Consider the following 27,896-nt stretch of genomic DNA (forward strand, 5'->3'; position numbering starts at 1 on the left):
TAAAATAATATACAAAATAAAGATTTACGGTCTATCCGTTGAATACAAATATTATAAATTGATGTGGCAAATTTTTGAAAGCAGTCATGGTATGATCAATTTTCATCTGGATTTGGATCGGCTATTTTGAAAATAGTGTAAGTCCGTTTTTTCCAACTCTTACCTAAGATTTCTTTTATTTTATTTCACGATATCAAATATTTCTTTTCTGTCTACAAAACGTTCACGTTAAAATGTATCCATGTAAATTCTTCGGTTCCTTACCTGTTTCAAAAAATATCCCTTTTACCGTTTTCAAGATAAACGATTATGCAAATCAGTTTACCAACGAAATTCCAATTGAACCATTCAAACGAAACCATTAAAATTTCAATGATAAATAAATTGATTATATCCCTTCTCACTTATCATTAACTGTTACCCTACATTTTGTTCACTTTAATTCACAATGCCAAATATTTCTTTTATATACACAAAACGTTCGCGTTAAAATGTGCACATGTGAATTCTTTGTTTCCTTAAGTTTTTCAAAAAATGGATCTACATCGCTTTCAAAATAAACGGACCGTATCTCGTTGACAATAGAACGTCGTAAATTATCATGCGTACCTACCTACCTACATACGTACGTGCTCGTACAATTAGAACGAGAAATTGGTCCGATCACGTAAACCTTGATTCTTGTTGGCGCACGTTCTCTTCCTCTACTTTTCTAGGGCACCTCAGTGGATACGAGGATTTGCGTAGGGCCGGATTTGGTCGAGGCGGAAATTTGGTGCGACGAAAGTTAGCGGTGTGTCGAGTCACTTGTCAGTAACGTCGGCTTCCTGACCTACATACCATGGCCGCCTTGCAAACGGCAAGGCTCGCGTGCGGTCGCGCATTCTATCAGCGCGTCATCGTTGACGAATAACAACAATAGCAATAACCTTCGTCGCGGAGCTAGTAGTAGCAAAGTCAATGAAGCAACAGGTATCCCAGAATTAACCCTTAGAGCGCCGGCGCCGTTTAGCGTACGGAATCACACAAGCGCTTTATCATGTTAACCGCCACGAGAATTTTCAACGTTTTCTACATAATTTACCCTTTACATTACGCTATTGTTAATATATTTATGTTATTAAATATTTTCAGTCGACAACAGCCATCTTGCATATTGTAACTTTTTTCAAGCAATTCAGAAGCGTCCTTCACCGGTGACCGACACGGCATTTAACCAGTTAATATTCACGTTACGATAGTCCTGAAACACATCTACAACATGTCGAGATATTGAATAAAAAGTAAGATCAAAGCATAAGTTGGTTTGTGAAAGAAATCGTGATACAGAATGAAAATAGAAAGAAGAGAAACACTGAGTAACAGAACAGAAGGAACTGTTGCTTCGTATCATCAGGTGGACACGGAAAAAAAGGTCAAATCCCAAGAAATTATATCGAGTGCAGCACCAGATTTGAAGAAACCGTGAAAAATAAATTTAAAAACTTATCAATTCGGTAACTGTTACTTTTTATGCGGGAATATATGTTTTCCGAATATTGTACTCTTTTCAATGTCAGATCGAAATAATTCTGTACACACCTCGATTCTTCTTGGTTCTTCCCAGTGATTCAACTAAGGCGACCAGACTGACGCAACTCAAAATGGGGACACAGGATGTAAATACTAAAAAGGGAAGAAGAAGAAAAGACCCTATACAAAAGTAGAGAGTTTTCTACCTCTGTATTCTTCTTTCTGCTGTTTGTGCCGCATGGTATACGGAATAATATAAGTGTTTTAACATTCAACCGTAACATCCACGTGCAACAATCGCAAGAAAAAAATTCAGCAAAAGAATAATACAAGTGCTTCAACATTCAGTCGTAATAATCATGTAAAATAGTAGGCGAGGATTAAAGAAGATGAATATTTGAAAATCTAGACATTACGATAGTCCTGAGAATACATTTACAACATATCGGGATATTGAACCGAAGATAAGGTTAAGTCCCAGAAAGTTGTAAATGAAGCTGTTAACGACGACACTGTGCAGACGCAGTGTCCTGCGCCAACACCGTCGATGCTCATCAAGGGTCTGCTGAGTTGCAACGAGGGATAAACAGATGAGGGAAAGCCCCCCATACACGCTGAAACCCTATGCATCGCATCAAACGATGGGTTTCAGCCTTTTTCACTTTTTGTTCGAGTGCAACATCTATCATGAAACTTCGGAAGACTTAAATCCATCACTCGTAGCGCTACTTGCTCGCCACAAGTTTCAATGTGTATAAGGTCCTTAATACTAGAACTACCAAATGTAGTTCTAAATTTTCGTCTAAATGTCGAGCTAAATTTTCTTTTTACAATTATTGGGAAAAAATAGATCCTTCCCTAAGAAATTTTTAAAGAAAGTGTTTCAGTTATACGCAAACTAAGTTTTGAGTAATCGAAATCTCGATAGATGCACTTTAGGGTTTCTATAGAAAAATTTTGAAGAGTCAACTTGACTGCGTGGTAGTTCTAGTGTTAAGGATGCTTTTCTTGTCAACGTTCCCAGAGAAAGCTAGCGATCTTGCAAGGGTGAGGATTGATACGCGAAGGATCGATCCTCCTCAAAAAGAAGCGACGACGAGAACTCTGCGCATTCTTGTAATCGTACTCGTACGAACGAATCTTTGTCCCTCTACGCGGAAAGCGCAACTTTGTGAAGATCAACGCAGAACTATATGTATTGTAAATAATATTCAATGGTACCCTCTGAGCACACTACAGTATTTCTTACACAAATAGCTTCCTCCTGTTTGTTCTGCTCGGTTAACACATTGTTGTCCAGCGATTTTACGCGGAAGCTATCGCATGTCACCGGTTGTAATTCCGTAATTAAATATGAAAGCGAAACAATCTAAATAAACTTCAATATACATTATTTCTACATAAAGAATTGAAATGAAACTTTGAACATATCTTTTATATAACTTTGGACAATATATAACTTTATATAACTTTTATATAACTTTTGCAATATTTCATATTGTCCCAGCTTCAAAAATCGAAATATCTGATACAAGTGCAAACACGAGTTAACTCGTGACCAGTCAACAATGTCTTAAATTCCACTTCTGGAACCCGAATTGTAGAATTTAAGTGAGCAATACTACATCCAGAGGACTTCAATTTCGAGTAGAAAACCCTTTTGATCCTATTCGTCGCCAGTTTTTCGTCGTATAGTTTAAAATGTCACAGGTTGTACACGTCGGATATCGGTTTAGCTAATGCGTCATCGTTTGTATCTCTGGGTGATCGATGATTAAGCGGCAGAAGGCTCTTCTTCCATGTACGAAGCTGGGTCATCGACCGAATAGGTGTCTAATCCGACCGAATCAAGTTTCTCCGTTAGCCGTCGTCCCCAGCCATGACTATAAATCGATGACATTCGTTCTCTACTCTCGCGCATATGAATCGATCGACGATCGTAGCACGTCCTCGAAATTTCGGGTCGTTGAACGCCCCTCCATTTGGTCGTACGTTCTGTACGAAATTATTTAACGGTTATGAAAAAGAAATATACGGCAGTGTAAAGCGTGGTATGTATTATAATGTACGTAAAAGTATGTGTGCGTGTATTGCGAGTAAATGTTAGAGAAGTTTGGAATATTCTGGAAACGTTTGACATATATATTAAATCAATGTTTTCGTATAATATTTTTGAATATTCCACACGTATTTGAAGAACTGAGTGGTAACAAATATTCAAGAAACCGTGCTAGTAAGATTAATTAATATATCAGAGTGATACTTGTGTAGTGTGTAGTTCATTTCCGTTAAATAAATATTCGTTCGTAATTAAACGAATCTGCAGTAGGATATATTTTAACGAACGCACGACATAGCGAACGGTTTCTCTCATAAAATCAAAACGCCCACGCCAAATGAACGTGTTACAAAGAACGCAGAGGGGCACGAGAATCGATGATTTCTTTCCTCATCTTTCCCCTAAAGAAAAATTATAAAGGAAAGATTTATTTAAGATTCATTTATTAGAATTATGAATTCAAGTTAATACATTTAGATTTATAATACCTATATTTGTCTGCTTTTATTTTAAACAGTGCTTTACAATTGCAACTACTATTGCTGTTGAAGCGTGAATAAAAAGTGAACAATTCAATAATCACCGATAAGCAATGCGTTCAGATTTTCTGGACTAGAAATAGTCTTTTAAGGTGATCCTTGGAGTTGTTTTCTAAATAAGTAATTATTTATTATTATTTATTTATACTTATTTCAGTTTAAAAAAAGGATGTGTGCTTTCTTTGTTCATTAAAAATCAATTAACCAACAACGTTTTAATCGTCATAAGTACAGCTTAACCAATCGAGATTACCTTTTTAAGAAAGAATCTGTTAAAATGATGGGTGACTAATTATGAGGACAAATGACGCGTGAAACGCAGAAGATACTGTTATACAGGGATATCCCTATCTCCCCTGTAGCAAAAAATGTCTAAAATGCGTGTTCAGGAATCGGGTATGTGTAGCACTATCTTGTTTCTTTGCGAGAATTTCATTACCCGTCATTCTTAAATTCTCTGCAGACATTCTAATATACTCGTATCAGCTTTAAACGTGTACCGATTATCCTTGACAATTAATTTTGTAGCTTCCTCTGCAGTCGTATTTCTATGTCATCGTTTCATGCACGTTCTTTTATTGACTCCCCTAGACTTTAAAATAAAAGAAAATCGTGCAGTTCATGTGGAGAGTTCTTAAAATATAAATATAAATTTTAGAGTACAACAAATCATTGTACAAGATACTTATTAATAGTTGTAACGATAGAGAAGGCTGATTTATAACAATCAACTTGTTAGCGAACTACAAAACAGATTTTATTAATATCTACTTATAATTTTTACTACTGTGAGGTAGCTAGGTAGCTAGATATCTAGTTATCTAAAGAGTTAGGCAGCTAAATATCTAAATAACCAGGTAACTAGGTAGTGAGGTAGTTAGATAGCTAGGTAGCTAGGTAACCACAGATATCTAGATAGGTAAGTATCTAGGTAGCTACATATATAGTAATTGTAGTTTTTCGAATCGTATAAAATCATTTTAAGGGTATGTTTTGACAATGTAATTTTCTAAAATAAAACACCGTCTTTAAAAGTAGTTGGTTCTTTTTAGTATTACCCTATATAAATCGTGTATAAATTTAAACTAAATTATAAACAAAGTCGTCCAAAATACTAAACATTGACTTTAAAAGTCAATTTCCAAATGAAGAAGACAAATTCCACTTGGATATGTTAGTTAAATAAAAAATAAATCGAAAGTATGATCTGTTAAAACAGTTTTGTTAATTAACACTAAACGTACCGACATTTTTTTATACCTAATCTTACCATAGGGGGTCATTTGACCCCTTATGAAATAAACGTTGATTTTTCTTAAAAAATACTTTATTTATCAGAGGAAATAATTTGTAACATCCTTTCTGATTTCGTATAAAATTAAACACACATTTTTATTTTTATAAACAAAACAATCAACTAATTACATTTTTTACATATGATGGGATTCTCCTTCGTACATTTCCCGCAAACAAATTTTTTGCGAACTAAGCAAGTTTGTGTTGTTTTATTGCCTCCACATAATCTTATTTGACATTTTTTACTGGATTGTGAATTATCATTGAAGCTGCCTGATGTTCCTCCTCGTTGGTTTTCCTTCTCTTCTTCACAAAATTTGAGGTACTCTGTAACAAGTTCGTCTGCTAATTGTAACAGGAAACGTTGCCTTGATAGCTTTATCCCAGTTGTTTCCTGATAGAGTATCCACGAATTGATTTCAGCGATATCCAAGATATTGAAAAATATCTGTACAGGCCATCTATTGCACTTGGATTTCACGCTGTACTTTCGCGCGATTTGATCCACTATGTCGACGCCAAAATTGGTTTTATTATAGTACGTGATTGTTTCGGGTGTCTTTTTTCTATTGTTCTTGATTTTTACAGTTTTATGTTTAGTACTCAATATCACTACTTTTTTTCTTGGTTTTGATTTATAAATCGTTAGTGTACAGTCATTTGATTTGTACGTCGTTGTTGAAAGAAGTCTCAAATTATCATTTGTTGTTTTTGCAAATGCGGGCAATTCCCTCCTGTTCGCACGCATTGTTCCCACTAACGTTGTCTTTTTCGCCAATAATTTTGCAGCTAGAGATGCAGTCGTAAAAAATTGTCGGTTGTAATGCTTCTTCTACAGTTGGTGAAAGGTTCAACTAATTTCATCACAACAAATTCGCTAAGTGGTATTGACGTCGGTCTGATTTCCTCACGTCCTAAGTAAGGCAAACCATTTACAACGTATTTGGTTTTCACATCAGACACCAGCCAAAATTTTATACCAAATTTGTCTGGTTTGTTTGGCATGTACTGTGTAAATTTGCATCTAGTTTTTGTTGGAAAGAATTGCTCATCAATACTGAGATCCGCGCCTGGCTTGTAACAACTCTGGCAATTTTCTATGAATTTCTTCCATACGTTTGAAATAAGAGCAAATTTGTCCACACTCAAACGTTGGATTCGTTGGCTTCTGTCATCGAACCGCAGAAATCTCAAAATTTCTAAGAAGGTATTTCTACTCACTGCTTTCGAAAAAAAAGGGAGGTCCCCATTTCGAATTCCACAGGTGGGAAATGGGTAAATTTTTTTCCTGATAGGCGCCACGTGCATATGATACTCCAATGAATGCATATAATTTTTTTATAGGCAAATCCCATGCAGTCTTCAAAACTCGTAAAGCTTCTGCTTCTGTATATTTCTTTATGTTTTCAATAATGGTGTGATCTATTATCACCGAAAATGCAGATGAGGCTTTAGCAGACATAATATACCTTTTGGCATGTGCCGTTGGTCCTGATACTTCTCTGAAAGTAAGTGATGGTCTTTCGATTGCCGGCCGTTCTCGGATTCGCTACCAAACAGTTCCATCAAGAGCCGTGACAGTGTCTTCAAAATTCTGTTCACTATCGCTTTCAGAATCCGATAAAAATCTTCGGCGCCTCTGTCCTCTACGGAGATCCAAAAAATACTCAGTTTCATCGGCAACCACATTATCAGCCTGTGTTTCCTCATTCTCTGGAAAATCACTTTGACTTTCAGTTTGATCATCTTCTGGTATTGAATCTTCTTCACCTGAATTCACTTCATTTATTTGTCGAATTCTTTCCAACGCTCTCACTGACCGTGCAGACATATTCAGGGTTGCAGTGAAACGTAAGTCCAATTGAATGTAACTAAAACTGATCTTTGCTCTGCGACTCTCAATGTACGACTGCATTCCTTTTTCGTTTGGCTACAGAAAACTCATTAGAGGGAGTGTTGCTTGTGAACCTCCGATAAGAGTCATTTGGGAAGCGTATCTGAATTTAGAACTAAGGTTCCAGTTGGAAAATTGCTGAAAAATACTAAACCTCGTATGGGGTCAAATGACCCCCTGTGGTACGTAAGGTAGGTACAAAATTTTTCGTTATAAAAAATAAGCTACGAAAAAAACGAAAAGCGAGAAATTGGACAATCCGATGATATAAAAATTTACAAAAAGTCAAATGAACGAAAGGAATAACAATGAATGTACAATTTTAAAGCAAATTTTGAAAAGGGTCATTTGACCCCGCTTGGTACGTTTAGTGTTAAACAATAGCTCAGATCTAATTTTTGGAGAAAATAAAAAATATAAAATAGTAATGATTTCAAATGTACATGTATGCTTTGCATCTACGATTTTGTACCGCAATATGATTGAGTACAGCCGGATACCTTACTCAATAGGCACTATTTATTAGGATATAGCTGTAGTAACGGAATTCATCCACTTCTTATATCTAGACTGCAGATCTCTGTACATTTATGGCTCATAACGTTTTTGAGAAAACAGTAAAATGCACATTTCAATGGTATTTAATAGATTCTTAGATGATCATTTATAGACATCCAAACAATTACCACTGGAAATGGAATTTTATTCAGATCCACACTTACCGGGTTTATAAAAATGGGAAGTAACGTGAACATCCATTGTCTACTTGTATCTTATAACTCATTCTTTCATTCATCAGATCGAATATAGACTTCCGTGTTTTTATTATACTACGGTTATTATGGTGTAATTCTTTGGTAACTACGAGATATTATGTTCGATGCCAAGATTAAGTAAATGTGTTATGATACGTTATAAATGAAATAGAAAACCGTCGAGTAACATCTAGAATACTGTTTTATTACTTTCTCAATACGATTGTAAAATTGACGAACTGAAAGGAATTCATTTTGAACATTTCTGTTCTGATACACGGCGAACAATACCATTTATACTGAAAAATATTTACTTGAACATTATCATGTAGTACCTGTTTGTCAAATATTCAAACGACTGAACCTGATTGGGTGATTACACCGTTAACACGCAGTTAACACACCGGATAAATATTAACTACTCAAAGGACTAACTACCGGTGACTATATTGATATATCTTCTATCATCTATCGAACCGAAATTTTTCACTTATCAAAAATACCAATTAATTTGGTTTCTCAATTATAGTTTAAAATTTGTATTATATACATCTAAAATTTCATTGTAACGAAGGACCTACGGTAAAACGATAGATTAAAATATCCCGCAACTATACAAGTCCGATCTAAAACGAGTTAACACATTGCGTACCGGTAACGAGAAATCTCGTTTTTATATAAAGACACTTAGTTATGCAACTTCGTTAATTACCACAACATTAAAAAAAATATAAGATTTAATTCGAATTGATTATCTATTTAAAATATATTACATATCAATATGATATCTGAGTTTTTCTATGTATAGTGGTATAAGTTGACCTCAGTGAAAATTGCCATCCGCATAATTCAGTTTTCTGAAAATTAGCCGGTACGCAGTGTGTTAACAGAACATGTGCATAAACTGTTAACTGATTTACAATTGCTAAGGTAAATCTTATTAGCTCCTCTTAAATCGGACACCCTGTATACACGTATTGTTCGCGTACATGCAACGCGTTCCCATAGGATAGCTGTGTTACTGGCTACAGCAGCACCGTGACCCCGATTTAAACACCTGTGGAGATTCCTCGCGGCATTCGATGCTCATGGAAAGTCAAAACAGTAAGATGGTAGATACACACGTGAACGTGGGTTGCACATATTGTTCTCCTGCTCGAGTAAATACGCGTACGCGAATATAAGTTTCTCACAATTTCTACCTTCTCTTACTCCTATTATATCTGTCATTCTTGGGCAATTTTGATTCGTTAATTACTTAATTAATTAGCATTCAATTAGTTTGAAACGCAAGCGAACGCTTGCGAAATGAAGGACGATTGGGCACGTGTAAGTACCGTTAAAACGGTCTCGTGTAAAATATTATTTATTTATTTATTTATTTATCTTTCTATATTGCTATTTATTTATATTTATTACTCGCTAACATATATCGCACTTTACGAAAATACATAGATCAAGAGCGATTCTATGAAAGAGAAATGTATTGATATCAGAAACAAGAAAACTGTATTCCCGACTTTTCAAGAAGTATACAATTTATAGAAAGTACTAGAAAACTCTGTTCTGAATTAATGTAGGCATTGCAGATCTGACTAATCGAATGTTGACCATATAACCCAGATAGAAATATTGCTCTTTTAAGCCTCTTACCGGACCCATACAAACTTCACTTCACCAAGTAGTAATTACCAACACTGAATACATTGAAACGCTGATAATTACGAATATGAAGACTAGATAGTTACTTGGTCTAGCATTTTTAAGAGTGGTCACATTAAGATAAAATATTAGAAACTAAATATATGGATTAAATGTAAGGACATTCAAATTTCTGTTTAGGTGTTCAAAAATATTTTGCGATTAATAGCCTTCCAATAGTTCGATTCGCAGTTTAAACCCTAAGAAGAAAGGGTGGAAGTTAATCTCAAGATCGCCAATAATGTAGTAAATATTAAATAAAAATAGTTACACATACAACTTCGTCATTAATAATGTAGTAGAAAACAAAAGAATTTGATACTACTATGTTCACTGCAAATGTTAAAGATTGATAATAGATACGTAACATTTAATTTATGTTCAAGACAAATAATCGACATTTAGATTCATTGAATTCAATTCAAAATTTTCATCATTAATATGTTTCTGTAACATCTTCTTACCGTTCACTTACTCTTCGAACATTTTTATAGTCCTTTGCACTAGACATTGCTCGATCAATTAAATATTCTTAATAACATCGTAATTGATACACCGAAAACAATGATAACTGTAGTAGACTATATAATATACATAACATTCAAGGAAAGTGGAAATACTTCGAACAGTTTCTAAGGAAAATGTGGTTACATTGCGTTAGAAAATACTCTGCACATATGTTTTGTATTTTGTATCACCAATATTTATTCAATATAATAACACCGTTTACCTTCTCTCTGACGTTTTCATTCAGTATAAATGTTATTGTTTACTATGTATTAATATATAAATATTCTGAGAATGCTCACTGATGAGGAATAGGGTAGTAGAAGTTAGAAAGCAGAGTGGGGAAAATGCAACCGAGGCTGCCCGAACATCGTGAGTGGACGTCTCCCCTTGCCCTCCCGCCATCCATTTAGCCATATAATGATATATATTAACACTTTGCTTACTGATAACGAGAAATTTCGTTTTTATATAAACACACTTAGCTACGCAACTTTACTAATTATCACAGAATTTTAAAAAATATGAAATTTGATTCGAATTGATTATCTATTTGAAATATATTACTTAACAATATGATATCTGAGTTTCCGTATGTATAGTGATATAAGTTGATCTCACTGAAAATTGCCATTCGCACAATTCAGTTTTCTAAAAAATAGGCGGTACGCAATGTGTTAACACGTTGAATGCCGTCGGTGACCCTCAACCAAATCGAATTACTGTAATTCACTCAATTAACACTAGATTTGACGGATTTCAATTTTTATAAATACTATTTGCTTCAGGTTTAGGTCAATTTTCATGGATGCAATTAATGGAGTACGTGTTTCTAATCTTCTATCCATGAAACCTCTAATTTCCAACGTTTTTTCTTATCGATCAACATCCACTTTGAAGAGCTGAAAACACCACTTAAGGTTGAGGGTCGAAAGTACATTTTTTTAAATCTCTGAAACAAGGGGCTGTAGAAAAGAAATTTTCTTATTAAATTAATCGTCTGAAAATGAACAATTTAGATTTTCTTCCTATATCCCCTAGTTTCAAAGATGTAAAAAATATATTTTCAACCCTCAACTTTCAGAGATGTTTTCATCTTTTCAGAATGGATGTTGTTCGGTAACAATTACATGTTAAATAATTTTTTGAGAACTATGTCTCACATAAGTTTCATCGGCGTGTGCTGGTTGATAACATTCCCTTTTATTAGCTCGAAAGAAGCGAACTGTACCTGAATATCTATACTATTCATATAAATTCCAGTTCGAAAGCGTTATCGTCACATCAAAATAAACTTCGACAAAACCTGACACTTCCCGACCGAGCCGAAGCCGATCTAACCCCTCGATGATTTCTCGAGCTTTCACCGTAGCGAACCGACGAGACAAATCGTCAAGCAAGAGCTTCGTCGTCGCCGATCTAGCTTGACCCCATTTTCTCGAACTTATCGCATCTATTTTCACGCTCCGATAGGGATCTTGCGTGTCCAATCTGTCGCCTGAAGAGAGCGAAAACTGCACGCAGGCAAATTAGATGACAGGGTTCTTCTCTTTTTCGAAAGATTAGCGAAATTCCATTCGCATAGCTGATATTCATCGACTTGGTTACAAGGAAACTATCGAAGCAGATACTATGTAATTATTGTTCAGGGTGTTCGACTGTCCAAAGCAATGGTTCTCAACTATTTTATTTTTATTATTTTTATATATTTAAGCCGTTTATTTTGAAAGTGGCTTAAGTCCATTTTTCACGAAAATCAAGTCAATCGTTAGAACAGTTACAATTCTACATAATCTTTTAATTCTTTAATGGTTTTTTAATCTTTTCTAATTGGACTTAGAGCATTTTCAAAATAGACGGTTCATTTTATTTATTTTCACGAAACTCTTTTATTCCAATATACCGCGTGTCGGTGCCACATATAAAATTTAATATTGAATATCAACTTTCATGATTTTTTCTGTGTAGGATCGAGTGCAAAGCGTTAAAAATATAAATGAACTTTCTTACCAAAAATTGTTTAGAACAAGAGAGACCATATTACAGTAGTAATAATTTCATTGTAGGTAAAAATGATTCTAAGATCTCAAGGTTATCTTCATTCTTTTCAATGACACGCCATACTTTATCTTAGGCGCGATAGAGGATTTTGATGATCCCTAATGCAAGGTGATTCGACAAGAAGTAACAAATGTTGCATTATAATACATGGTGTCCGTTTGCATTTACGTGACATTGAAATCGTCGTAATGTCGAAACTCATGTAATCGCTATCATTTCCAAGGTAATTATATCATGTGTTTCTACGACACTTCCTTTCGTACCGTGTAATATTTCTCCTATATTATTCGTTGAGCATATATCTTACATAGGTGTTTGTAATACAAGACAAAATATTGTAAGAAAAGTGAGTAGTGATAATAATATGAAATTAAATCTAAGCAATGATTAAAGCCTCTCTTTATCAGTGTTAATAAATCATTCAGATAGAAAATAATTCATTGAACTATCTGGTAAAATCAAGCCATTCCTAGAAGTCTGTCTATACTTGTGGGCTACGTAAATGTTATTTTACATTTTAGATCACACTATAGTATTTTGTTAAAATTCCTTTTTGTTCCTTTAAAATTATGGTAATGAAGTTATCATATGATTAATATGAACACATTATACATTTTGCATTAGCATTAAACTTAATGAATTGTCGACCCTGATATCTAGCTATGATATTTAACAATATAATATATCAGATACGAGCGGCTGAAAATAGTAGTGGTGTAATTTCTATTTCTAACTTACCGAAGAAAAAGCTTTTCGCGAAATGCTCTTGAATTAATTGAATACTAGTATTACAACGATAATATTAATCATTAATCACTGTTATTTCAGTCATTTTAATGTTAATAAATCCAACAGCATTTCACGAAAGCTTTTTCTCTCGAGAACTCAGAAACAGAGGTTAGACCACCTATTATACTGGGCCAGTCATTTATGTGCTTGTCACTGCATAAGATTACGGTAACATCGAGCGAGTTCTGACGACGAATAAATGGTTCACTGTCCGAAATTACTAAAACATTTTGAGCAAATGCAGCGTAAGTACCATGATTCCCGTAATATGTCGTCAGCTCGTTTCTATCGCATGCTGTTCTAGTATTAAGGACGCGACCAATTCCAGGTATTATCTACGGAAGTTTGCAGCGAGTTGCAATAACGGTCCTCCACCTGTCATTTCTACTCGACAGTTTATTTCGTTGTTCTGTAACGAAGGTTTTGTAAAATGCTACGAGAAAATATAAACTAATTCAATCATATATTTTAATAAAAATATTTATTAAAATGAATCCGTCCGTAGAACACAATGGTTGAAGATTTACGTATTTGAATAATCATTCAAAATCTACTTGTAAATAGTTATTTACTTTGAATGGCTGAGTATTCGCGAAACACGAAGTCCCTTTTTGTCATGTATTTTCTACTTTTCAATTTTCTTCTAAAAATACCAAATGGTCCTCTCTTTAAATAAATTAATTAACATTAATTTAAATTAATCGAAATTATTATCACTGTTATGCTCATATGGTTCCGACTTTGTAATAAAAGCAGAGCGGTTAATCAAAATAATTGGAATATATGGCGAGACATTATTATTAATGCGTTCGTGCTACTTAATTAGCCGCGACAGCACTGTCCAAGATCAAGAAGTCACCGACGTTCGAAAAATTGCAATATCATCGATAGACCGAGCAGTTTCACCGCTATTAAATGAACCAATCGCGGGTCAAATTGATCGAGACGAGATAATGGTCCGGGGAATGTAGCGCAACGTGAAAGTCCGCAGGACAATTCCAGAAAGAAAATGCTGATATACATTTCTCCACGGAATGAAAGGGTGGCTAAATTACACCGGAAAAAGTGTCAATTTCTGAACCCCTGTGATTTTCTCTGTGACACGTCGACAAATCGATTTCCTTGGATCTATGAGATGCAAGAAAATAAAGAAGGCAACCGGTTTGAAAACTCTTCATCTCTCAATTTCTGTTTCGTTAGGAAAATTGATTTGATTATATAAGGAACTTAAAATGAGTGCCACTTGGACGATCAATGTGTTGAAAGTAAACTGCAAAATTTCCTAGAAATATTTAGAAAAGGATGGTAAGAATCCCTCCATTTATAAGGAATATCCCCGTTCTAGGTGGATTTGTTTTACGTTAATGAAAATTCTTCAACTAGAGTTTGTTAGCACAAAAATGTGAAAATATTGGAAAGAAAAGTTAGTATATGTTTTAGAAATACATATTTACATTGCATAGCTTAATAAAAGAATAATAATAATGTACGAAGACGAATGATTAAAATATTTTATACCGATTTATTTAATTAAAATTAAATATTGATTGGCACGAGCAGATAATAACAGACGGTAATAGACGGTATGCTCATGTTCGCAGCGCGTCTTTATATTTTTACTGGGATTTTCTTTGATGTTAAGAGGAGATAGATTGCTTCGAAATTTTTCGTTACCGGTCATTAATCAACATTTAACAGGTCGAAAACATTCTTGATTCTCATGGAAAGTATATAATACGAAATTAATTGATATTTAACGAAATATATCTTTTCATATTTTAATGGATTGCAAATATTCTGGATTTTCATAGAGAGGATACGATAATATTACGAAAGTTCTTACAATAATGATATTTCAGAAACCAAATGTAAATTTTATTTGGTATCGCTAAATTCGGATCGCGTAGTGTTATAATTTAAAAAGAGATCCGCGTAAATGGAGAGATAAGTGAAATAAATATTTACACCCCGATCATGAAATAACATATATAATTACAACTGCAGAAAAAGACCATGCCGCCATGGTGATCAGTTATCGGGACTAACCCACCTCGGAAAGGGTAACGCATCGATAGTCAGTAGGTAGAACCTCGTCGGTAACAGAAGTTAGAGGTAACGCAGCTTAACCACCGACGGGATAAACAGAACATCATATGGGATTTCATGTCTGATAATCTGAAATACCGATGGTGTAGAGAAAGTGGAATTTTTGTTAAGCCCTCTATAAATTAGGACGCTAAATTTGAGAAATATATCCGCGCCGAAAGCATTTGCCGTAACCAAGTTGTGTAACACACTCATAACAGAAATGAAGTATATAGTCAAATCTAAAGTCTTGTATTATCGGTAATATCAAGCACGACACAAAAATGGCACGGGGATCCTGAGGATCCGCGAAGCCCTAGACAATAATTCCCATAAATTGCAACATCTGTATGTATCTTAAGTGAGTGACCATATGAAATGACAATATGATAAGTTTGAATTTCGGAATCATCTAAGTTGAACTGAAAGTCCGAATTGTGCACCTTAACATGCAAGTGGTTCAGATAAAAGGCAATCACAGGGACACATTGTAAGCGAAAATGAATTGATTTTTGAATCAACCAACAGTAACTTTTTTAACTTCGAATATATTATACGATACATACTGCAGATACAATGAATATCACACTTCGAAAAAATTTGAACTATTTGTGGCAGGAAAGTATGTTCACCTTCAGGTGCGAAGAGTTAAATAGAGTCACAGCCATTTGCTCGGCATAATCCTTGATATAGAGTAAAGTATTAATCTTGTATAATACAATGTTCTATATCAAGGAAAATACCGACCCAGGTCTCACCACGAGGAGGTTGCTGCGATCGGAGACCCGCCCTACCCTCTTGTTCTTCAGTCGGCCCATCCCAACGCAATTCAAATAAAAGTATCAACAAAATCCCTAAATTAATAAATTTAAAAAATAACGCATCTTCGTCTGGAACACATTTGAGAATCAAATGCATTACAGAAGGAGCTGCTTTGTATAAACCTACCCGGCCGAATATTAACCTACCTATAATAGTACCTAATATAATACTACATGATAGTATCCTAAATACTAATACCTATAACTAACATAAATATAAATATTCAACTTTAAATGTTTTGATTTAAATTTGAATGTTAATTCGCAAATGTTCATGAACCTTTGAACTTCTAAATCCCAATAAATTCCCTATCTAACCATGGTATTTTCATACATGTCTATATATGTATTGCGTTGTGTTGATGCTGTTACCACGAAGTTACCTAGCTGGAAAGGGAACAAAATTCGGTACACACAAAATAATATAATTAGTAACAATGTGAATATAATTAGTACTCATATTAGTATAAATAATGTAATAATATAATTAGACAAAAATTATATAACAAGTATAACTTTGAAAGAAAGAAACAATGCATTATACAAGAAGCAAAACGACATAAAATATACAATATTATATTAATTTCTAAACTTTGTTCATGAACCTTTGAGTTTCTAAAGCCCAATAAACTCCCTACCTAACCATGCATGGCATTCTAATGTGTGTTATAATATATACATGTATATATACATGTATAGGCTGAATATTCATGTTGACTGTTGATATCCCACGACGATACCTAGCTGAAAAGGGAATTGAATTGGTGATACACTTGAAAATAATACACAAACAACATAGACACCTGAAAATAATACACAAACAATATAGACACCTAAAAATAATAAACAATTAAACAATATATCTCTCTTCTTCTTGATTTATACCATAATTGATTCCGTCCTACAATTTTATTATAGTTGTCTTCTCCTTTAGTTGTACTTCAATTTCCTTCTTGTATTTCTATCAGAATGTCTCTCCTAATTAGAACGCCTATCCTGAAACAAAAACGCAAAGAATTAAATAGTATTACATATATGTTAATGTGAATCGAATTCCATTTGTAGATTCAATACAAAATATATTTCTGGCTTCTTACCATTGGCACATCTGTTTTGACAGATTCTTCATCGCGTTATTACATTTTTATTACACATTCATCTCAGCACTGGCTCAGTTTCTTTGATACATTTTTAATTCTAAAAATGAATACCTAAACAATCAGAAAACTTTCTATTCGATTAATAGCTGAAAAGAAACTAATTAGTATCACATAAATATACCAGATATGGATAACCAAATTTAAACAATCGGTTTATTCAATTTCAGTACAAAAATCAAGAGGAATAGATCCTTAAAATTCAAAACTCAACAACTCGTTATAAATTTGAATATTGAAATCATTTAACTTTTCATTCTGAACTCATACTTGTAACTATTTCTTAAATTAACGTTCAATTATTAATACGAGAAATTTATTATGCATTATATATTTTATTTAAAAATCAAATAATGAACATCAGAGGAATTTCAGATGTTTAAATTAAAGTATTTGCATTTTACTGTATTGAGAACTAAATGTTTTAATCGTGAAAAATACAAACGAATTTGTAGCGGTTTTAGGAACTTAACTATCAATATAAAGAATCAAATTACAGTTATATGCCTTTCCAGAGCTAGCTTTTAAGTATCATAAAAATGATGAAACAAAAAATAGTGAATCAACATCGATAAATGCAAAAAATTCAAAAATTTATAAAAGTATTCACTACTTTCTAGTTAGCATCTAGAAGTAGAAAAGTACAGTTCAAAAATTTTTAAAATCGCAACTCTAGAAACGAATGACCAGATCTACTTGTAAATATTGAATACCAATATTTATACATGTCAAATAAATCAAATTCATTTAATAAGCATTTTCAATATAGCAGAATTAAATGTATCATCATTATTATTATTTCAAAAATCTGATTATTGTAATCTAAAAGAATTAAGAAACATTTTTGAAAAAGTAAATATCATTTAATTTTTTTTATAATTTAATTCACTTTCGAGCAATATTTCAGTGGTAAATACTGATACTGCCTTGAACCGGTAGGAGGCAATCACAAAAAGCAGATTACAGAAAATGAAAAAAAAAACTCGAACGGTGCATCGCTGATCACAATACTAATTTATTAATATATATAATTATTAACTTGTAAAATATTATTAATACATTTTATAATAATTAATCCATAAAAAAAAGAAAATACTGGGCACCTGTATTTTTTTATACGCAACACTAAGGAGAAGGATTAGGAGGATTATGGATGGAAGGTACCCTAACATCGTCAGCCAATTTGGCTATGATGAATCTCCATATTTTAGCCATAGGCTGTTATGGTTTGGATATAATTTCAACACAAAATTGGGCATTCACATTTCGCAACACTACAGAAAACATGACACTTCAAAGTCACAACAATAATGGAAAATATACAATTTACAATCAATCGTGCTTAATACACAGTGCAACACTATTCAACAATAAACATAATCGCATGTTTAACAAAACGAACAGTGAAAAGATATGTAGCAACAATCAACAAACTAATATAAAAGATATGTAGCAACAATCAACAAACTAATATAAAAGATATGTAGCAACAATCAACAAATTAATATAAAAGATATGTAGCAACAATCAACAAACTAATATAAAAGATATGTAGCAACAATCAACAAACTAATATAAAAGATATGTACCAACAATCAAAACACTCGTATAAAAAATATATATATATATAAGAAATCCACAATTTGGTATTTCAAAACTGGAGTCTCTCACATGGAAACTTTGAACTCAAAAAGTAATCGAAACTTAACACTTGGAGCCACAGAAAATTTATTCCAGTAACTAATTTTCTCATGATTATTACATGTATTATACATTAGAGTAACCTCGTGATGAACCGTATACAGAACAATTCTTAAAAAATCAATTCCAAAAGAATCATACTTTACTAGACTCTACTAGAGACCGTTCCATTTAAAAGTACACTTTCATTTAAGAAAATATTGTGGTCATTGCTAATACCATTTACTTTAACTTTCATAGCAAAACTGCAAAGAAAATTTCACATACAACTTGTACGAACGTCAAGCGTTCATCATGTCCAACAACAAAATGAGTTTCGCAATACCCAATCCACATTAAACTCACCGAGCAATTAATCGACAACATGGCAACACCATTGTCTTTTTTTTTTAAGGCGACAAAGTATCACCACGTGTTTCATCTTCCACTATAAGTGGTACTGACACTACTTTAATATCGGCGCGAGAGAACCAATACCTTCGAAAAACACTATGCATGCCGTGAAACGCATTAGCAGGTTCTCGTGCATTTAACGCTCACACACCATCAAATGGCTAAGGCTGCACGCCGCTACGTTCCAGACTCTACTGTGTAGACTCCGCGGATAGCACGACACGTCGATGCCCATCTAATTGCGATGGACAAACTCGGTGCCGATACCGTCGCAGGTGACGTAACTTAATACGTCTTCTTTTTGCAAACGGTACCGTTTTCATGCGATGCGCGGTACACAAGTTCCAGGACGGAACTGCAAATCGCGACATGTGAGAACGGGGTAATCGAACGCAGCAACGTACACCGTGGTATTGCGCTAACTGCTATAACATGCGCCTCTGAGAACGAGCCAATACGTTTTCTCCGCTATATTAAATTGAATGTACTGGTTCCGCATTGGTTTCAACGATACGGTACGCGATACAAGACCAAAATTGCTTGAGAGTCGAATACTTCTTGACTATTAAATTTCCCATTCTGCAGTCGGTTCTATCATACTAATTTTATTTTATGTTAGATTAAGTTCCACATTGAGATTTAGTCTATCTCGTGCGATTTTGTAGAACCATTTGATAGTGAACATTGACTACCAGACCACCTCAAGGTATAGAATTGCAACATTCTAAATCTGGTTAATTAAGCTACAACATGGATTAAAAAGAATTTTGTGAGGACTTAAATATTTGCAGATTAATTATTTCACTACAATATTCAATTAAGAGATAGTTGTGTACATGAAATGTACGTTCTAGTTACTGAATAAATTATTCTGTATTATTTCAACTAATCTAAAATATGAATTAAAAGCAATTGAGATTTGGATTAAATCTTGGGACATTAATTACTTCATTGAAATATTAAATTTAGAATTTAAATCATTTGACAAAAATTTATAAACGAAGTACACGTTTATATCATGAAATCATGAATATATTCTTCTTACTGTTCGTTTTGTTCAATGGTGTCATATTTATATCTTTATTTAGAAAATCAGTAAATCATGTAATAACTGGTAGTTCCAAATTTTATATACATTGAAAGTTAACTCTACTTCACTTACAAGACCAAAATTCAAACTGTAATTGTATAATTACTTAAACCGTAATCATTTTGTTCGCAACACTAATTAAAAATCGCGATCTGCCCTCATAAGAAATAAGGTGGCAGAAGGCCAATCGAGGAAACAAATAAAAAAAAATTATAAATCAGCAAAAAGAAACGCAAAAAAAATATAAGAGATACATAAAAATAAATATAAAATAAAGAGTAAATAAATAAAAGATAAAAATTAATATATATATATATATATACATATAATAAATAAATGAAAAATATTAAGACGATAATACAATAGTGAGCACAATGACAATGTAGTAACAAGAATGACGCCCAATCGCATACATGATGGAGCGTCATTAATAGTTGCCCTCTTGAACGACATTTGTCTGGGCCTCTTCAGCATATAGCCTCTTCTTTTCTTCTGCGGTCCGCCACATATCTGAAACCCTACACTTGCTCGTTAGTCAACAGACAATGACTCCTATCGTTGTCGTTCACCGTTCGTGCAATGAGCAAATTGCGCAACGTTTCGAGGCCCTAACCGAAATCGCGAACGCGACCGCGACCGCGGAAGCTAGCCCACAGAAACCCTAAAACTTGAAGAGTTTAAATCGGTGCTAGCAGCAAACGACATTCTCCGTTTGGGCCAGCCTCGAATTAACTTCACAAGTTTTTCCAGTAGCTGACCACCACCGCGAAAGGGGGGCCTACCCGAAGAGAAAAGGTGGTAACCAGCCCCGGCCCCTGCCTACTTATAATTAAAGCACACACACCAAAAGGTAAGCTACCTGTCCTACCTAGCCCTATATTTAAGAAAAATGCAAAGACATTCTCGCCAACACACATCACTCCACAGTTCTCATTCATACACCCAGGCGCAATATTAGCCTAACACCTAGAGAGACGTCCCGGGACGCCTCCGACACCTGAGCGTCAACCAACAAACACACTCTAAGGGTACGTACCGTTTCCTGGAACCGACTGATAACGCTAGTGACCATTGCGAACTGATTTAATTGAAATATGCTATGGTTGACTATTATTGATGTCATTATGTAAGTATAAAGTTAATATTATATTATATTATATATATTGTACATTGTATTCTGAAATTATTGTTATATAGTATTTATGAAATCAAGTTGTTAATTATTCCAATTGAATAATATTCTTCTTTGAATATTATTTTAATGCTATTGTCAAAATTCCGACGCAATTCCACTGCCTAACCACACACACAAAGTGGAAATTACGTCGTGCACGATACACAAAACGTCATCAGTCGCCATACATTTTTAATTATAATATGTTTCATCGTACCCATTGCTCTCACCCTCCCAAGTAGCACCTGGGCACGTGAAAGGACTTGAGCAATGAACACGGATTAAGCATCCTGGAAAAGCCTAACTAAAAACCAAGTATTTGTTAGTTTTTTAACGGACTGGAATTCGCTTAACCCTTTGCACTCGACAGGTGACTCTTAGTCAGATTTAATTTGATACAGCAAAATCATAAAGTTCAATATTTAACATTAAGTTCTGTAAAAAGCATCAGTATATAAAATAGTGAAATAAAATATCTTCGTTTCTCAATTTATGCGTGATTTTTCAATAAATTAGTTTCAAAAATGTTGTCTGTGTCTCATCAGAAAGTGTTGAATATTTTTAGTGAAAAATTTTCGAGTGCAAATGATTAATAATGGAATTCTTTAAAAACCCTCGGGCGATCCTCTTATCAAAGCACATTTTCTAGAACATACTACAATGGGGGAAACCTGTTGCTTTGACTCAAGGATCTACCCGTCGCGAATTATCTTCTTGCACTTTGTCTCTAATATATTCATATCATTTAACGAACTTTAATAGAAAAAATATTATTCAGCTATTATCATTAAAAATAGGGAAAATGTTAGATTGAATTTATTTATACGATCAACGTATCAATATATTTTCAGATATTTCATTTGAAACTTGAATTTAACAGTTATTTAAAGCTATTTTAATGTTATTCAACTTTCATTTAATTATTCACGAAAAACTTCAGCTTTCTTTGATTTAAATACCAATCGATATTTAAAAACCACGATGTACAAGAAGATTCCTGCCTGTCTAAGAATTAAATATTACTACTCACAGGTACGCTTGGCGTACTTGCGTTCATTGTGCTCACAGAATAAAATGACAAAAGAACCAGTTACCTGTGTCGCAATTGGACCTTTCGTCCTACGACACAAGTGACCAGAAGAATTAAACAAAACAAAAAAAAAAAACGATTTGAACATTTGGTTTTGTTCCTCTTTTTGTGTACTCACGAAACCGATGGACGTCGAAGGGGATCAATAGCAGCAAACTAAAAATGAAAAAAGCACAGAAAAATAAGAAACTGTTTATGACTTAATCCAAAATAAATAATAATTTTACAAAAACTGGAATTATTCATTGGTAATGTAAAATAACACTTACACTGATCCACCAACAACGACGCCAGATGCCCATCCTACGAACTGCGGCAGTCAACTGCTTCATTAAAATAAGCTGTTACCTAGAATAAAAAAGAAAAACATGCGTTAAAATTAATTAAAAAGAGCAGTAATAAATTTTCATTTTTTATTTTCAATAAATAATAAATAATAAATAAATAATTGAACAGTAAACAATAAACAATATTAATAAATAATTGGACAGTAAGCAATGAACAATATTAATAAATAAATAATTGATAACTAATAGTTCAATACGAATAGTTAGTTAATAATTAACATTAAATAATAATTAACTATAATTATAGAAACAAAATCAAAAGGAACCTACCCAAATGAAACGGAAACAGCACCCAAAAGTTGTCCTCTTCCTCGATACAGAGACTCTAATTCCGCGTCAACGGTCAATTCCATTTGTCAAAAAAAGAAAATTTAAAAAAAAACAATATTTATCGCGACCGAGAATAATTTCCTTCGAACAAATGCGACTCTAATGCGGCAGGTATAAAAAGTCAGAGCCACGATGCTCTAGAAACAATTTGACATACATCGCGAAAAAACACTGACTCTACTACCGAATGCCCTACACCAGTAACATAAACGGAAAATTACTGAAAGCTTTTATACTCTGTATATATTTGAAACATAACATGCCTATCGGTACGTAGCAACACTGACTCTACTGACTTCGCTCCGTGAAGTCTCAAATGCCTGCAAAAACGGTTAGTGGGACGGGGGTTGAGGGGGAGGGATGCTTGGCTTCTATTACACCAACCGTTACCCGGAAATATTGCTCGATATTCTAAAAATTTGTAATTAACAATGTTACTTTATTTATATACGCTTCGATGAGCATGTCAAATGCAGAAAAATGTAAATAATAAAGCTTGCAGGCGAAAATGTTGATAAATTTAATTGTTAATAAAAAATTGCAAGTTGAAATTATTGAATTAGAAATAATGTCGCGACTGAAATATAATGAAGTGCAAATACGTTTAATTTCAATATCTGAAGAAAATGAAGATAATATAAGAAACAAATGAATAAGTAAATAAATAACCAAATGGTACCCAAATGTGATACGTGTCAGTAGATTTCCTTGAGGTGTTCAATGGCGTCGTTACGTAACGGCTTTGCATCCGCAATGAATGTAGATCAGATCTCTGAAACAGAAAATACAACAGGAATTATATTAATTTTGTTAAAATAATTATAATACTCAAGTTAAAATCACTACCAAGTTAAACTCGATTCAAGAATTTAGTTCTTAACACCGAAATCGAATTATTTAACTGAATTATAAATTGAAGCAAATCGGGAAATTTCAACTGATGGACGCCATAATGGCCGTTACTCTTCTACGCATTACGAACTCCCGAATTTCGCGAACTGAAACAAACCGGCAAAAAGAGAATGACCGATAGACGCCAAGGGAAAAATCAAATAAATTTTTTGAAAATAATAATAGCACCTGAATTAAAAGCATTTCCAAATAAAATTCACTTCAAAAAGTTACTTATTAATACCGAAATCGAATTATTTATCTGAATTGTAAATTGAAGCAAATCGGGAAATTTGAACTGATGGACGCCATGTGGTCGTTATCCTTTCACGCAATTACTAAATCTCGAATTTCGCGAAAAATATATAACGAAATCAAAAATGTGTAAGAAAAAGTGTTAAAACAAGAGAAAGTAATATAAATATTACCAAATGACGCTTGAAAAGTTTAGGATGGGACAGCAAGAGGAGGATGCCCGATAGACGTCACAAAAAATTTGAAGTATGGAGATTAATTCCTTCGCGTAAGCTCAAAACACGTCCAACTCCTTCAGTCTTCCAAAAAAGAATGACGCCAGTCGCGTCTTCAACCGGTAACGAAGCGATGGAGTGGGAGAAGGCCCAGGCTTCTGCGCATGTGTAAAAATCGCGATGTATTACGTCACGTCCTAATAAATTAACAATTTTTAATTTATTGAATATAATACTTCGTTTTTAAATAATTTGCTAATTGCACGCATTTAGAATTATTTCATAGCAAAATAGTGAAATCAACTTTTCATTCAATTTGATGCGGTGAACTAATTAGGGCGAAGGGATTAAAACCTTCCAGAACATTCTAGAATAATTCACGTATCGATTGTCGAGATTCGATCATCGTGACAAGTGTAGCAAAGTAGCGCTATCTCTCTTTCAAGGGGTAATCCTCCTTCCTCTTATTCATCTTCCCTAGAGATAAACATTGGTACCACTAAACAAAATTGCAATTACTAACGGGACCTCTAAGATCAAGAAGGAAAACAGCCACCCTTTTCTACACTTAGCTGTAGACTAAAGAAGAAGGACTTCCATCATGTAACGTAGGATGCATTCAGTCATTTGTAGTTCAATTGAAAGAAAATGCCATGGATCATCGAGGGATGGTTGCCTTTATTTAGGTTTCAATCCCAAACAAGAGGACACGTAGTAAGGGACATCCGTATACATTACGATCGTTAGCATTCCGAACATTAATAGGTTAGGAAAAGCGGGTAAGTAGATCACACTTGGTTAGGTCCTCTTGACTAGGTCTTCTTTAACGTAATTTTTCTTAAACTTAATATTACACCTATAAAACCGTGTTCCACTTACCTTTTTGGTTCTATAATCTCAGCAACCTCGAGTACTTTGATCCGGCTAGTCAGTATCATCTTTGACAGAGTATCCTCTGTGAAGGATCATACCCAGCTTATGATTGTAGAGGTAGAATTTAGTCTCATTACATTAAACACTTTGAAATGAGACTTTAGCTATCACGGTTGGATTGTATTTCTTTGTAAAGTAGAAGATCTAACAGCAACCTCTTGACATTTGACATACACTTTTCACTTTGCAGGCCTGTGTAGTTCAGCAGCTGACTGTTCCATGCCTAGTGCACTAATATATCGATATTTCAAAGTATCAGGATAGAAAACTACGTTTTATGGTCAACAAAGGATAGCATGATCAATGATTTAAATCTGAATCGACAGAAAATCTTATTGGAAAAATATCTTTATGGATTTCGTGTCTGCATCGCGATGTTATTAAATTGTTAGCGGCTACAACATTTTTCCAGAGATGGCGCCACTATTTTAATGCACGGATTCGGTAAGTTAATTGAATCATTCTTATCGTACTATTTTTCACTTTATTCCGTAGTTACATCTTATTTTTAATTCATTGATTACATTGTTGCAATTTTCAGAGAACTCTTAAAAATTAATGTTGTCATGGCACATTCCCGATTACTCGAAGTAATTCATAATTTTAATATACATTGAGATGCATCTTCAGCTGCTCAACTAGAACGTATGCCAACACTTTCTGCTAAAACATCTAATCTGAGAAGTATTCGCCTGGACTTTTTTGGAAAGTTTACTCTCTTTTGTTTGCAATCCTAGCTGCGAATAGACCTGCTAAACCGTCGAAAGGAATAAGGCAAAATTCAATTCTCTGTTGACCGGCTTGAGAACATCTTGCGATTGATTTCTTTCTCGACAGTGCTTTCATTGCTTCGGCGGTCTCAAGTCTTCACACGCAATCCTGTATTTAATGTTATGTTACTTATACTCCGCCCCTTACGTTAGCTCCATCGGCGTTTAGCTTCAAGCTGCACATAGGCAAGGGGACTCTTCCATTCACAACACTCGGAACTCGGTGAGCGCCAATAATGACCATGCGCCGAAAGTCGGGGCGGTTCGAGCGACGTGAATGGAAGAGTTTCCTTTGCTTCTGAGCACTTCCTTTCAAACCTAAGGCCAATGGAACTAACGTGAGGTGCGTATAGTAAATACTTGTTTACTAATCTGTCGCTCACTTTTTGATGAGCCTCATCATTTTTCTTAGCATTCAATATTCAATATTGACAACATTTCTAACTAAATCTTACTTTCTTACAGCCTTTGTTAAGCATCCAGACGGCTACTCCGACAAATTTTCAGCGATTCCGTGTACAAAAAAACGTCTCTGGCGGTTCCTTGGTACCGTGGGTCAAGGAGTTTTTGATTCTGCCGCCATTGCTGCTTTCTTAGGTAATTAACAATCCCGTAAGTGCAAGGATCTGCCTAGGATTTTTTGGAATTGGGTCCAAACAACTCTTCTCACAAAGTCAATTTTACTTCGATGGTTCTCTCTTTCAGATTGGACTTTTCTTTGATGGATGTCGTTTAGAAAGTAAAAACTGTCACCTTCATTTTTTCTCTGGATTTCCGCAACCATTCTCGAGACACTTGGATGGGTAACATTTGCAGGGTTCTATTCGTAACGGATTCCTATTCACGTCCTCATATTCCATGGAGTCTTTCCGTGACTTGAACCAAAAGTTTCGGACATTTTCCTTAATTGTCAATGTTAATGATGAGCTTCTTAGGAACAAAGAGTTACTTACCTTGTTGTTCTTCTTTATTTATTAGAAGAACATTTTGAGTTATATTAATTAATCCATAAATGTCTTTGTAGATGTTCCGTGTAACGAATGCGTTTGTAATTCTTCGATATAATGGCAGATCATTAGGAGATGATACGAGGTCAACGGGCGATTTAATTCTACTTCGGTATGTTTCTTTGTTCGCAATTCTCATGTAAGAATTTTATTTAACAAGATAACATTCTGAATTGATCAAACTTTGATTTACAATATTGAATTTCACAATTACAATCTTCTATAACATCTTCATTACAGGTAGGCCATTATTCACTGATAAAAACTCCAAGCTGTAGAGCTAGAATAGAGTTTCGAATACTTTGAAGAAAAGAGATTATAAGATAACAAGCGATTGAATTAAATAGCAGCTGTTGGAGATATGGTAGACGTATACTACTGGAACATCTTTATGCAGTAGTGTGGAGTGTGTTACACAACACTTGGCAACAACAAATGGATGCGGCGGGGATGTTTCAACGATGGGAATAATTTTTACCGAATATAATATTATAAAACATAATTTTCAGTGATTCGCGGACATA

At 34.1% G+C, this 27,896-nt stretch overlaps 1 protein-coding gene and 1 long non-coding RNA gene across 2 annotated transcripts in view; one reads left to right on the forward strand and one right to left on the reverse strand.

Moving 5' to 3' along the window:
* The window catches only part of LOC116426602 (uncharacterized), a 74,500-nt gene extending 58,524 nt beyond the window's left edge, over positions 1–15,976 (reverse strand). Inside the window, exon 1 of the mRNA XM_031975762.2 lies at positions 15,831–15,976. The gene's annotated coding sequence lies outside the window, so the exon portion shown is untranslated. The remainder of the gene's footprint in view (positions 1–15,830) is intronic.
* A 10,870-nt stretch (positions 15,977–26,846) lies between these two features.
* LOC143174802 (uncharacterized) lies at positions 26,847–27,487 on the forward strand. The gene is made up of 3 exons (XR_012999169.1): positions 26,847–26,962; positions 27,071–27,309; positions 27,390–27,487. It is a non-coding gene; the product is annotated as an uncharacterized LOC143174802 (long non-coding RNA).
* Positions 27,488–27,896: the final 409 nt, after the last annotated feature.

The sequence above is a fragment of the Nomia melanderi genome, chromosome 8 (genome assembly GCF_051020985.1).
Source record: "Nomia melanderi isolate GNS246 chromosome 8, iyNomMela1, whole genome shotgun sequence".
In the NCBI taxonomy this organism is placed as follows: Eukaryota; Metazoa; Arthropoda; class Insecta; order Hymenoptera; family Halictidae; genus Nomia; species Nomia melanderi.